Below are 14,913 nucleotides of genomic sequence, written 5' to 3' on the forward strand. Positions count from 1 at the left end.
GTCTTCCTAAGTGGAGTACTTTGCATTTGTCCTTATTGAATTTCATCCCATTTACTTCAGACCATTTCTCCAGTTTGTCCAGATCATTTTGAATGTTAATCCTATCCTCCAAAGCACTTGCAACACCTCCCAGCTTGGTATCATCCAGACTTTATACAAAGCATGGCTGGTCCACACTACAAAGTTAGGTCAGCCTAACTACATTGTTCAGGGCTTGAAAAAATGCATGCTCAGTGCGATGTAGTTAAGCTGAGCTAAACCGTGGTATAGATATCACTAGGTAGATGGAAGAATTCTTTCTTTGACCTAGCTACTTCCTCTCAGAGTGGTGGAATTACTACAGCAATGGAAAAACTGCTCTGTAACTATAGTAAGTGTCTTACACAACCATCCTAGAGTGGCACAGAGCGCAATTCTCAGGGTATGTCTACATTAGAAATGCTACAGTGACATAACTGTAGCACCGCAGCTGTGCCGCTGTAGTGTAGACACTACAGTGATGGAAGGAGTTCTTCTTTCAGTGCACTAAATCCACCTCTCTGAGAGGCACTAATTAGGTCAGCGGAGAAACTCTTGAATTCTGTGATAATCCCTCTATTGCTCCAGCAGGACAGGGAATAGGATGGAAACAGGGCCCCTATGTTTTTTTAGTGATGTTGGAGTCTCTGTGTTCCTTCCCCAATTACCTAAGGTGCAGGGATCTTTATCACAATAGGCCCTTCTTTTTTCTTCCTATTCTTCTTCAGTGGATCTTTGCTGAACTGTGGTTCAGAGCTGTCAATCAGGGGATGTGTTTTTGAGGTTCATGTTCCCTTTAAATCTATTCCTGTCTGACTATTAGTCACCAGGAAGGCAAGGGAATGGAATCTGCCATCACTCCTGGGACATGACACAAGGAAATGCTCATGCATGATGTCTCCCTGACATCATTTTCAAGGGACCAGATATTTTACAGGGTAACTGGGAGGAGGGGTGGAGTCTTTGCTCTCATTGTGGTAATAAGAGGTATATGGATGTATACAGCTTAGCTGCTCATCTCATTGAGGGATAATTCCCTCCTTGGGATACAATGAAGCTTGTTTCAGAGTAACAGCCGTGTTAGTCTGTATTCGCAAAAAGAAAAGGAGTACTTGTGGCACCTTCGAGACTAACCAATTTATTTGAGCATAAGCTTTCGTGAGCTACAGCTCACATCCGATGAAGTGAGCTGTAGCTCACGAAAGCTTATGCTCAAATAAATTGGTTAGTCTCTAAGGTGCCACAAGTACTCCTTTTCTTTTTAATGAAGCTTGTGTAATGCCCAGGAACCCTGTAGAGCTGCTACAGGCTCCATTCTATCAATGTTCCAAGTCCTGGAATTTGGATCATATGAAGTATGACTCTAAAGCACAGAAACACCAGAGTATAAAGCATATGGTGCCATAGTGAATAGAAATAAGCACTTGTATCATACAACCCATTTGACTGTTGGCAATGCAATGATGATTTTTAATCAGTTAATTAACAAATTTTTGTTGATATCCTATAAGTTTTCACTTGCCAACATGCATTTCTGTCTAAGCCTAAAATTTAAATTATTGTTGACACACGAAAGAGGCCAACAACAACAACAACAATCTTTGGCTGTACCTATCATAGTGTGAACGTGATACAAATCTCACTCACCAAACAATCTTGTCTCCATCTCTGGCAGGAAAATGGAGGACTTTGTTTCTTACAGTGACTAATTAGTTTGTTCACACACTTCTGGATGTTTTCAAATAACTTTGCCACCCCTTGGTGTGAGCTTGACTATGAGAAGAGAAACACATACATGGCAAAAAGTCCTCACAACTTTGGATCCTCATGCTCTTCTGTTTCCTCCTGCAAAAAGGATCACTCTTCAGTGGTAAGCATTAATTGTTCTAAAACCCATTATGAGTAAGACAAAAACATCTCTGTTATTCTAGAAAGATTTTCAGGCCTCTGGTATATAGTGGCCTTTGCCAGTAGTTATCATGCAGTGGTGTCTGAGGTCACTACAGTTTTCTCCTCTACTTAGAATATGAGATGGTGGGGTAACTGTGTGTTGTCTTGTGTGTTGTTACAGTTATGGGGCCAGCTGCACCTCTGCCCCCTTTTTGGTGTCTCTGAGAGCACCTACCTCGTGTGTTCAGCATCTTACCCCTACTTATCTCAGGGTGGGATCTCATGGTTCGTTCACTCTTAGACTGGGACTCATGGACACTATCTCTCTATCTTAAGGTTTTATATGCTGCCCATCACCATAGTATCTGAGAGTCTTCCATGGAAAATAGATAGCAATAGCAAAGTCCCATGTGGAGTTCACGGAGTCTCTGGCACTTCTCCCATTTTGGGGTGTGGTTCTAAAGTGCATTGTGTTTTTACCTTGGGATAGCTCATGTGAATTAGTTACCCTCAGGTTAAAAAATACACCTTAATTGGCCGTGAAGAGAAGGCCTGAGTCTAGTTCTCTCGGAACCTCCCTGTTCATACTGGTTTAGGTGCTGTCCAAGGAGAGACTTTAAGGCTCCTTGCTCTGGCATTGTCTCTTAATGATCCGTATGTGTAAGCTTTGAGGTGACTATTAGAAAGGGTGATAGATTGAGATACAGTATTAATAATTGTTAAAGAGCACCCTCATGTTTGTCGCAGTTGCCTTTTTAAAGGCAACCACTACAGATAAACTAAATTTCATGCAGTTCATTGTGGAGTGGTCTTTCATACAAGACCTTAAAAACTGGCTATTCTTGTGAGAGTAGGTGTTTGTCTTGGTGACCTGTGTGCCATCTGATGGGTGCCATGGATCCAGGAGGCGGCGGCGGTATCATTTTAGTGGTGCTGAATTTGTGAAGTCCTTGCGAAAGTGCAACAGACTTTGAAAGAGTGAGAGAATGGGGTTCCTGTCCGTTGTGAGGTGGGTACTAAAAGAAGAGATTCCTCCTGGAACCATTTCTATTTGCAAGAAAAAATCTAATTGCTGCACCTATTAACAGGCTCAGTAATTCAGTTAAAAATGGAAATGTAGTGAGATCTAGGAATATGCTAATGGCCATTAGGAATGCAGACAGTGCTTTAAGGACATATTTTTTTCTCCGCAGCTCACAGGATCCTAATTTGTTAATGCTGATCATAATAAGAGCAGCAGCTGTTTGAAACTAGCGATAAATCACAGAAGCTGAGCGTTCTAGTCAACCAGGCTGATAATCTGATTATCAGAAACGGGCTGTTACTGTCTTTTAATTATCTGAAAATCCCAGTAAAATTTATCTTCCTTTACATTTTATTTCAATTCACAATACCACACACGTGCACGCACACTGGAGTCGCTATAGTGAAGCATACTGTTATTCCATGTAAGGGTCTGATCCTGCAAACACTTATATTTGTGAGTAACTTCAGGTAGTTAACAGGGCTATTATAATATATATACACCATATTTATACACCATATATATAACTATATATATAGTTATTAAGCAGATCTGGATCTCATTGTATGTAGATAATCCCTGCCATGAAGTGCTTACAGTCTCAGGGCTTGAGCCTCCAAACGCTTACACTGGTACATGACTTATGTGACTAGTCCTATTGAACAAAATAGAACTTTTCACATGAGTAAAGTAATTCATGTGTAAAGGCTTGCAGCATCAGACCCTACATTAGGAAGAGATGCAAGTGGGTGTAACAAACCCTCTGTCATTGTAATAAGTGTCTTACACAACAGAGTGAATAGTGGAAGGACAAGGAGAGTAGCAATGCTGGTGGGTTAGTATCCATGTCTCAGAGCCTACCTATGTGCACATTTTGCAGGATCAGAGGTTGCATATCTGTAACATATCATAGAATCATAGAATATCAGGGTTGGAAGGGACCTCAGGAGGTTATCTAGTCCAACCGCCTGCTCAAAGCAGGACCAATCCCCAACTAAATCATCCCAGCCAGGGCTTTGTCAAGCCTGACCTTAAAAACCTCAAAAGGAGATTCTACCACTTCCTTAGGTAACACATTCCAGTGCTTCACCACCCTCCTAGTGAAAAAGTTTTTCCTAATATCCAACCTAAACCTCCCCCACTGCAACTTGAGACCATTACTCCTTGTTCTGTCATCTACTACCACTGAGAACAGTCTAGATCCATCCTCTTTGAAACCCCCTTTCAGGTAGTTGACAGCAGCTATCAAATCCCCCCTCATTCTTCTCTTCTGCAGACTAAACAATCCCAGCTCCCTCAGCCTCTCCTCATAAGTCATGTGTTCCAGCCCCCTAACCATTTTTGTTGCCCTCTGCTGTACATTTTCCAATGTTTTCACATCCTTCTTGTAGTGTGGGGCCCAAAACTGGACACAGTACTCCAGATGAGGCCTCACCAATGTTGAATAGAGGGGAACGATCACAACCCTCAATCTGCTGGCAACGCCCCTGCTTATACAGCCCAAAATGCCGTTAGCCTTCTTGGCAACAAGTGTTTAAGATCAGCAAGGATTTCACTATTAAGCCAAGCTGGAAGCCTGCCACATTTACTATTCTTTCTACACTCCGGGATGGTTTGTCCCTGTAACCTCAATAAGGATTCTTTAAAATACAGCCAGCTCTCCTGGACTCCTTTCCCCGTCATGTTATTCTCCCAGGGGATCCTGCCCATCAGACCCCTGAGGGAGTCAGTCTGCTTTTCTGAAGTCCAGGGTCCATATTCTGCTGCCTTCCTTTCTTCCTTGTGTCAGAATCTTCAACTTGACATCTCATGATCTCTGCCTCCCAGGTTCCCATCCACTTTTGCTTCCCCTACTAATTCTTCCCAGTTTGTGAGCAGCAAGTCAAGAAGAGCTCTGCTCCTAGTTGGTTCCTCCAGCACTTGCACCAGGAAATTTTCCCCTACACTTTCCAAAAACTTCCTGGATTGTCTGTGCACCACTGTATTGCTGTCCCAGCAGATATCAGGGTGATTGAAGTCTCCCATGAGAACCAGGGCCTGAGATCTAGTAACTTCAGTTAGTTGCTGGAAGAAAGCCTCGTCCACCTCATCCCCCTGGTCCGGTGGCCTATAGCAGACTCCCACCATGACATCACCCTTGTTGCTCACACTTCTAAACTTAATCCAGAGACTCTCAGGTTTTTCTGCAGTTTCATACTTGAGCTCTGAGCAGTTATACTGCTCTCTTACATAGAATGCAGCTACCCCACCTTTTCTGCCCTGCCTGTCCTTCCTGAACTGTTTATATCCATCCATGACAGTACTCCAGTCATGTGAGTTACCCCACCAAGTCTCTGTTATTCCAATCACATCATAATTCCTTGACTGCGCCAGGACTTCCAGTTCTCCCTGCTTGTTTCACAGGCTTCTTGCATTTGTGTATAGGCTGATCGTCCTGCTTTCTCAGTATGAGTCAGGAGCTTTCCCCTCTTGGCTCTCCTGCTCATGCTTCCTCCTGGTATCCCACTTCCCCACTTACCTCAGGGCTTTGGTCTCTTTCCCCCGGTGAACCTAGTTTAAAGCCCTCCTCACTAGGTTAGCCGGCCTGCTTGCGAAGATGCTCTTCCCTCTCTTCGTTAGGTGGAGCCCGTCTCTGCCTAGCACTCCTCCTTCTTGGAACACCATCCCATGCAATGTTCCCTCTAATTTTTGACAGGCTGTGTGCACAAAAAATTTATTCTGTGCAAATTTTTGTGCTTCTCTGCAAATTTTTGTGAGTGCACTGTTTCACCATGTGTGCGGGGTTTAGGATCTGTGTGTGCATGCGCGCACACACACAGCTTAGAGGGAACAGTGATCCCATGGTCAAAGAATCCAAAGCCTTCTCTCCGACACCACCTGCGTAGCTATTTGTTGAATTCCACGATTTGACGGTCTCTACCCATGTCCTTTCCTTCCACAGGGAGGATGGATGAGAACACCACTTGGCCTCAAACTCCTTTATCCTTCTTCCCAGAGCCACGTAGTCTGCAGTGATCCGCTCAAGGTCATTCTTGGCAGTATCACTGGTGCTCATGTGAGAAGTAGGAAGGGGTAGCGATCCGAGGGCTTGATGAGTCTCGGCAGTCTCTCCGTCACATCATGACATATAAATAAGACAGATTAATTATATTAGTAATCCTTGTGGGCTGCCTGCCTAGCATTGGCTACTCACATGAGTAAGGTTACACATATGTACAATATGAGTTAGGTTACACATGTGTAAAACATGAGTGTTTGTAGGACTGGGCCCTGTCTGTGACATCCTCCTTCTGGCACTGAGCAGTGCCTGATGCTTCAGAGGCAGAGAAAACAATCCCATAATGCATGTAAGCATTTGGTCAGTGCTCTTTAGGGAGATGTGGGGGAGGTAAATGCCTTCCTTGAAGCCCACAGGTGATCAGCTAGTATCCTGAAGCATAAAATGTGATTGCCCAAATCTTGTCTTCACTTGCACAGTTACAAATGTTAATACATCATAAAATTATCCAGCCCTTTTAAAAACCCAGGCACAGAATTTGCCTCAAAGAGCTCCTGTGGCTGTGAACAAATATACAATTTCCTCTGTTTGTTGTAGCTTCCACCCATGCTGTCCCTTTAGTCAAACAGGAGAGTCGTTCCATAATATCATTATTGGTTATGTGGACAGCTCACCTAAATATAAAGATCTTTAACTAAGCTGCCTTAGCAGTGAATGGTCACATCATTAGACACTTTAAAATATGATCAATGTGTTTTTTATACAGCTGTTATTAAATAGGTATTTAACATTGCTGAAAATATACACCACAAGAAGATTCAGTATTACAGAAATAGACTGCTGGGACCAAATGCAAGTCCAGACTTACAGCCTGTATAACCCACCCCCCACCCTCTTGAACTCCCTGGACTTGTGTGAGTTGTAAATGATGTCTGAATTCAATGGGCTTCTATTGGCAGAATGTCAGGCCAGAATTTGGTCTTGTGAGTCTAATCCTGTAATGCTGAATACCTCATTCTACAACTTGACTCAGGGGATACAGTGATGAACACATTATAAGTGCATAGGAAGGTTAGATAGGATTTAGATGCGCTATTCTAAACCACTGGCACTGAGAAGACAGTAAGACAGAAGAAGACTAGTAAGTTTCATGTCCCTGTTTGGATTTATGTCGGCAACTGTTGAGCTATCACTCTTGATGTCTGGCTGGTAGGTGTGCATGAGCCTCAAGGAACCCAGACCACATACAGTATCCCAGCTCTGTTCAAACTCAACATTTTTTCTCCTGGGTACTGAGATTCACAGTACTGTACTAAGAATACAGTGTTTTTCTATTTGTGACCTGATTTCTCCTCTTCCTCCCAGCAAGTTCCCCCATCTTCAAGATACCAGAATGGTCACATTGATGCCCAGTAACCAACTCTTCTTTGGAAGACCACAATTTGCATCATATATTTTCTCCCACAGCTTCCTTCCAGCTACCATCTTTTTTCTCTTGTCTCCCTCGCTACTGCAGGAGAAGCTGTTAAAGCATCTGCCTGTTACCCCTTGCCAGACAAATCTATCTCGTCAAGTCCACAACTGGCTATGAAAGGAGTATGGTCTAGTGGGATGAGCACAGGACTGTAAGACAAGCACTCGCTACTAATTTGGGCTCCGGTACACCTTGAGAGATGTCTATCAAATTGTGAACTCTATATTGAATTAGGAGCTCCATTTTGTATTGTGTGCTTGTGACTCTTGGGGGTTCACCCAGGCTGGTAAGGGTTCCATCAACACCTGCTTTGAAGCTCTGGGTGCCTTAAATACTATCCTGCTGTGCCTCACAGCGCTGACACCAACAGCCAGCATACAAGCATGCAGGTCACACCCTAGCTTCCACCATTCATTTACTTTTTTCAGGGGGACCTCAACCATCCTTCCAGCCCTGAGTTCTCCCCCCAGAAATATCATCCTCTGCAGTGCTCAGCCCCTCTGACTGTAGCACTCACAGAACCTTTTTACGTTCACTGCTCCTTTAAAGAGACAGTACACGGCACCAGCCTGTTCGTCAGGCTGATGATTTTACTCTTCAGTTTGAAACACTGCACTGAGATGGTTGTGTCGTAAAACAAGATTAAATTTATTAAGAAAAGGACACAGGTTTCAGTGATACCAAGGAGAAGGAATTGAGATAGAAATAGTTACAAACAAACAAAATACAACATGCTTTCTAGTAACTCAAACTTAATTTCCGCAAGTTACAATCTTTGTCTCAGCAGGTTTCTCACCTGTAGTCAGTTCCCAGAGATTTCAGGCCCCGTGGTTGAGGGGTCCATCTTTCTCAGATTATAAGAGCTCTGGCCTGTGTGTCTGTCCAATGATGGATGCTAAAATGGCTTTCTGGCTTTGCTTGTATCTTCCAAAGTTCATGACCTTGCATCAGGCGGGAGAAACGTTTTCTGGAGCTGCAGCTTCCTTCACCCACCGAGCATATGACATGACCTTCCTCTATTCTGGTTTGCCTTGTGGCTTTGCCTACCTTGTATGCAAATGTACTTTCATTGTCGCTGCCAGATGACCAGGCAGGTCAGACAAGCAAATACACATTCCTTTGTCCAGGACAGACTAAGCTTATGTATTGCTTGCCAAACACATTTTAAGACCATAATGCTAGCAAAGATTTATAACTCATTGTACACACCCCATACATGCACCACACAATGATTTTTCAGGACCAGTATGTTACCCATTTATATATGAAACCTTACATGATACCTTTATATCCAGATTATAACAACTGTGTGTTAGGTGTAGTGCGTATGTCAGGCCTGACAAGGGTTGCTGACACACACTAGTGAACCACCAATGTGCCTTTGTGTCACAGTGCTGAACATGTCTGAACTTCCCCAAGGCAGATTATTGAACTGCATTTCAGAGAGCCAACTTGCCCAGGAAAGGGGCTTAAAAGCTCTCACTGAAGGACCTGCAACCCCCTGGACCCAGAATTGTTCAGAGGAGACCTCCCCCACCATGGGGATACTAGGACCTAAGCGGTACCTCTCATCCCCCTGCCATGCGGGCTGCATAGAGGATCTAGCCACAGATATTATCTAGTAGGACCAGGTTCCAAACCTTTGGAACTTTGGACATTGCAGTGAAAACTGCAGAATGTTCCGACTTTCTCTGATCATGTGCTGATTGGCTGTTTGCTCCCCTCTCCTTTACTTCTCCTTGTCCCACTCGCCCTCTCTCACAGTCTCTGCACCTCAGCTTCACTCTATTCCTACCCTGTCCCCCTCAATCACCTTCTGTTCTCTTTTCTTTCCATTTAGCTGATCCCCTTCTAAGTAACAGCCCTCCCTCTTAAATAAATAACTAAATCATGGAACTAACATGACATTTGCCACCGTCACATTGTTCACTCTGCTTGAGTGTCAGGATGGGTTGATTTAAGTCAAAGCAATCTAAATCACTGATTTTAATCACAATTTACATCAGCAAGCAGAAAACCTTGATTTAAATCAGAAATTTTAATTGTGTCTTGCATTTGTACATTTTAGTTATTTTCCTAAAGAAAGATCGATTCTCATGGGCCAGTAACCATTAAAACATGTTGATTTACAAATAAATATAACCTTCACACTAAATTTGGTGCTGTGTATATTGCTTTTTGTTTTTGTTTTCTTTGCTAACCAGGAGGATACACTATATCTATGCACATTAATTTAAGCAATCATATAATTTAATTTACCAGTACTCAGATTCTTGTTTTACATTTCTTATTACATTAGAAAATGGTGAAAGTTGCAGTTCTTATCTAGATGATTAATTTTTACTTGAAATTTGTGTCAAGCTCTGTTTGATAGAAATGCAAATTCAATTTAAAAAACACAAAACCAGAATTTTAATTTTTTTGTAATTCAATAAAACTACTTTATATGTGGTGGATACATAAGAAAAAAAGCTTATCAAAAAGTATATCAAACATGTTTTGCATTTAAAATGAAGGAAGTATTATCTGCAGTTAGTGAATTGAACTGATTGTGTCTGATCACCATGTTCTTCAAGATGTTAAAATAGTTGATCTCATCCTCTAACATCTAGTTTTTATTCATAGATTGGACAAGTAAAGCAAACTTTCCTGCTTTTTCAATCCCGATAGATTTAACTTTGAATGAACTACTCATTGCAGTGAATTGTTTTAGTAAACTGAAATTAAGAAAATATTTTCTCTGAACCTGCAGAAGAGGCTAATGCTGTCAAAAGCTGGTTTAGCATTTCTGCAATTCTGGTGCCGGGTGCTTAGCCTGTGATTCAAACCATTCTACTGTTGGAAATTTCTTTAAAACTTGTCAGCAAACATGTAATCTTTAGCATTATTTTTTGTATTTAATTTTAATGGAGTGGAGTATAATAAATTTAGGCCTTGACAAAGGATGACAATTTAAAATTTAATTTTAAATAAGTTTATTTTTTTAAATAAACCTGTATTTAATTGAAGTAATAAGAGTCTAATTTAATATTTAAAGATCAATTTTCATTTTTCAGTAATTATTTTTATATGCCCTATTGCTTGTTATACCCTTCCCCCAACCCTGTGCTTATCTTGTCTATTCAGACAATATTGTCTTGTTATTTCTTTGTGTTCCCCATTTGTCTGTATCCATCTGTTGTCTCTTGTCTTTTATTTATATTATAAGCTCTTTCTTTTTGTTCTGTATTTACACAGCCCCTAGCACAATGGGGTCCTGGCCCATGACTAGGGCTTCTAAGCATTACAGTAACACAAAATAATATTAGTAAGAATAATAGAAGTTGAGCTGGCTGTGAAACAAAATTTCCATCCCATGAAAAGTTGTCAGTTTTTGAAAGGTTTAAGTCCCCCATCAGGATGACAAATTAAAAACCTAAAAATTTTCACAGTATTTAAATTTTAAAATATCTTGTTTTGAAAACAGTAAAATATTCCAGCTGCCTGGGTAGCCCAGGAAGCAAGAATATTTTGATGTTTCCAAAATGTAATATGCACCCTGGTAGGCTGCCCAACTCCCTGGAAAACCCTGCTCCCTGTCAGTCCACTGATCAGCCCAGGAAGTGGCCAGGTGGGGAGCCTGGGAGACAGGGAGCTGAGCAGCGCAGAGAACTTGGTAGCTGGGCGGGATGGTAGTAAACCAGGCAGCAGGGACAGCCTACCTTCCTGCCTGGCTTCTGTTAAACTTTCTATGGAATCAACACATTCCCATGAAATGTTTCAATTCCATTGAATCAGCCTTTCCCAACAGAAAACTTACCAGAACTATGAAGAAGTTATCAAGACAGATCCTTGGGCAAGTCACTTATGCCTTAGGACCCTGGCTAATCCTACCACGTAAAACACCTGGATGAATAGCCAGCTTTCTAAAGGCTTTTGGAGTCCTTCTAGGGGGTATTCTGGAGTCCCAACAGAGGCCGGAGTGTTGGGAGGAGGAAATCTTTACCTGATCTCTATCCGCCATAAACACTTCTCACTCACCCAGCCTTTACTGTTCCTTTCTCCCTTCTGTTAAGTCCCCAACCATCTACACATGCACAAAGCCCTTGCCTCACTCAAGGCACGTCTATATGAGATTTTTTTTCAGTTATACCAATATAGTTAAACCACTGTAGTTATACCAGTATCACTCCTGTGTGGACACTCTTTTTCCAGTGTAAGATTGCCTTTTTCCACTATAGCTTCTGTCTCTTTGCAAGTGGTTTACAAATGGGAAAGAGTGCCCACATGGGGGAGTTATGCTGGTATAACACATTAAATTCTCTCCCTGTATTATACCAGTAGAACTTCCCTATGCAGAGAGGAGCATCCAAGGTCCAGCAGCAATGGAGGTTAGCAAGGCACAGAGAATCTGGCTTGGTATGCTAAAGGTACAAGAGTGGTGGGGGTGGGACAAGATGGCAACGACAAGCTGTCAACTCACTGGGGATAGAGGTCCTCTTCCGGCATTCAGTTGGGCTGAGAAGGGATCTTTGGTTTCTGGAGATAGGCCATATCATACTGCAAATATGTCTTACTTGGTATCCAGAGTTATCCCATTATGTCAGATTTGAATTTGGCCTTTAGTGTCTGACTAATTTCGCAATTTAATAGAGACTGGCAGCACAGTTCTGCTTTTGTCTTCCTCCTCTCTCATAAACCATTTCCGTCATGCTGGTGTCTTTAGAAAAAAATCTCACACAGCTCAGGTCAGCTGCACCTCTGAGCGTCTGTTCCTCTCTCCCTCTCACCTCTGTTCATTGAACATTGGTTCCTTCTTTGTGAAATTTGTGCCCAAAATGATAAATACCCAGAAAGATCCACTTTCTATCAAGTTGTGGCAGGTCCATCTCCATTGCTGAAACTGGTCCACAGAATACCATGTGGCCAAATGTTTTACCTCTGCCCTATTCCCAATGGCCTGGACTGCTCCCAAATGAACCCTCAACTCCCCTGCACAGTCTTCCTTCGCTCCTGAGAGGGTTTAGATGAAGCACTTAGCATTCCTGCAGTTTATGTTTCACAGTAGCAGCTCAGGATCTTTTGGTATTGTAGGGTGGGGACTGATAAGGATAATATTCCATTTGTGCCTATTAGTCTACAAGGTCCTCTTGTTCTCCTGCCTCAAAAAGGGCTTGTGAGGAATGGGACATTTTTCTCTTGCCTAACTTCAGGGTGTCTTTAGGAAAAAGTATAGAACTTTCTTTCATCACCTAGAACTAGTAGGTGGATTTTATCACGAGGGAATCTTCTCTGTCATATTTACAGACCAGGTCCAGCTTCTCAGGAAATCATTCTAGTTCTTAAAAGCCATTGCTAGATATTTACTTCACTTTCCACTGACCCCACTGTCTGTCTCAACTGGAGATTTTAGTTCTTTCCTCTTGCACAGATTGTTTTGCTACGAGAGAAAAGTTCTGTTTCTTAATGAATATGCACAGTTTTCTCCTGCACCTTGATTGGAGTCCCTTGATCCGTCTGTAATAAGACTTATGTTGGTGCTATTGAAAACTGTGCCATTTTGCCACATTGCAGTTAAAAAATCATCATAGGACAATCAAGTTTCAAATGTTTCTTGTAAATTCAGAAGGGCAGATTGGAATTCCAACTGAGCCAGAATATCTGGAGGTATGGTAATTTTTCTAATGCTTGCATGCACTGGAATCTGATCCTGAGGTTTCATTGGTATGGAAATGTATGCTGCTGAGCACAAGTACATTTGTCTTTCTTCTACAGAAGCATCAGGAGCATTTAATATTTTATCCTGAGTAAGAGTGTTATTCTTCTGTATCCAAGGGTAATTTATCTAGGTAATATGTGGATGGCTGAAATTCATCACTTGAAATATATTATAGATTTTCTTTTAACCTTTGGATGTTTTCAGAGTCGGTGTGTTCCACTGTAATCCCTCAGAGAAGGTCATTGGAGTGCTGTAAATGTTAGCAATTATTTTGTGAATGAATTACCCATCAGAAAGAATGGAGCTGTTACTGTACTGGTAGCATATTTCTAATTCTAAAAATACCATTTCATTTGGGGGCTATGGGGGAATGGGATAAAATTCCTCACGGTTCCTCTAAGTCTACTTTAAGAGAATGTCATTAGTACACATTTGTGAGGCTAAATGCAGGGATTTCAGGATGTAATGTGCATGTGTGCATTTTGTGGGTACTTCCAGATCCCAGCTTTGCACATCTGGCCTCCAAGGCTTCTCCTTGTTCACTTTCCTCCCACAGCTCACTTCCTGTCTGATTCTCTTCCCTCTGATGCCCAGCTGATGACTCTTTGCAGTACCCAGGGGACCCAATTCATTACAACAAGGTCTGTTTTTTTTTCTTTTTCCACTCCAGTGCAGCATAAATGACCTCACTAAATCCTATTCCTTTGGCACATGTAATGTGTGGAATACATTCCTGGTTCTGTGTCAGGATTTATCTGTTGGTGCATGCTGTGAATACACATTTCATTGCAGTCATTAGAAATGTTTTAGTCATAAAGCTTGATTATTGTGAGCGAAGGGGCGGGGAAGGAGGGGGCAGTATATACAGGATATACAAGCACAGTGGCTGGAGAAATCCACTTATTTCCACTGACTGACTTACTCACTCCTGCATCACTCTATCCAGGGTGCTCAGCTATTGTTCAGCTTGCTGAGGTTTGTTTGTTTGTGCAGGGATCCAGATCCTTCTATTTATATTATCATTGCCCTAATGCCCTTAGTCAGCTGCGCAGGGCAGCAAGATTCCTTTACTGTCCTGATCAAATTATGCTTCCAGCCCACAGACAGAACTCAGAGACTGGTTGACCAGTGCTTCCCACATGTGAGGACCTGGGTATGGGAGGCAATGGACAGGGAGGATCGAGAAGCAAGATGAGCCCTGACTCCTCCCACTCTACTCATCAGCCAAAGTAGCTGATCAGGCGTGCATTGGGGAGAAAGCTACTCCATAGAAAGGGGTGAAGTTACTCACTGGCCCTTCAAAGCAAGCGGAAGACTCTGACTCTGAGTCAGAGTACGTTCTCTGGTATGCTCCTGGGGTGATGCGCCTGATGCTTCTGTAGAAGAAAGACAAATGTACTTGTGTGTTGTCCCTTATTAAACTACAGTCTAGCCTTTTTTGAGCTCGATGTTAATACAGGGTAATCTCTCTGCAGTGGCTTCTTCAACGCCCATCTGTTTCATTTCATTTTTCTTAATGAAAAAATGATAATGTGACCTTTTAGATTTTGGCCTACATTTTCAAAAGGCATTCTTGAAATACCTTAAAAGGGCCTGACTTTCAGAAGGCAGCGGCCTAGCACTTTAAAAAACTAGTCCCCTTCAAAGTGCCTTATGCAGGGCACCCAAAAATACGAGGCACCCCAAGTCACTAGTCAGTTTTGAAACTTTTGAGCTTTAGGATTCTGAAGCCCTTGGGGTCTGACCCAGCAAGGTGCTGAGCCTTCTCATCTGCTTTTGATTTCAGTGAGAGGTTTGCCTGAGTACTAGGT

At 42.3% G+C, this 14,913-nt stretch overlaps 1 long non-coding RNA gene across 1 annotated transcript; it reads left to right on the forward strand.

Annotated features, from left to right (window-relative positions):
* The first annotated feature begins 1,711 nt into the window (after positions 1–1,711).
* On the forward strand, positions 1,712–14,404 carry LOC122461994. Its single transcript, XR_006284311.1, has 3 exons — positions 1,712–1,888; positions 13,659–13,743; positions 14,199–14,404. It is a non-coding gene; the product is annotated as an uncharacterized LOC122461994 (long non-coding RNA).
* The last annotated feature ends 509 nt before the right edge of the window (positions 14,405–14,913 follow it).

This window comes from Chelonia mydas, chromosome 1 (genome assembly GCF_015237465.2).
Source record: "Chelonia mydas isolate rCheMyd1 chromosome 1, rCheMyd1.pri.v2, whole genome shotgun sequence".
Classification (NCBI taxonomy): Eukaryota; Metazoa; Chordata; order Testudines; family Cheloniidae; genus Chelonia; species Chelonia mydas.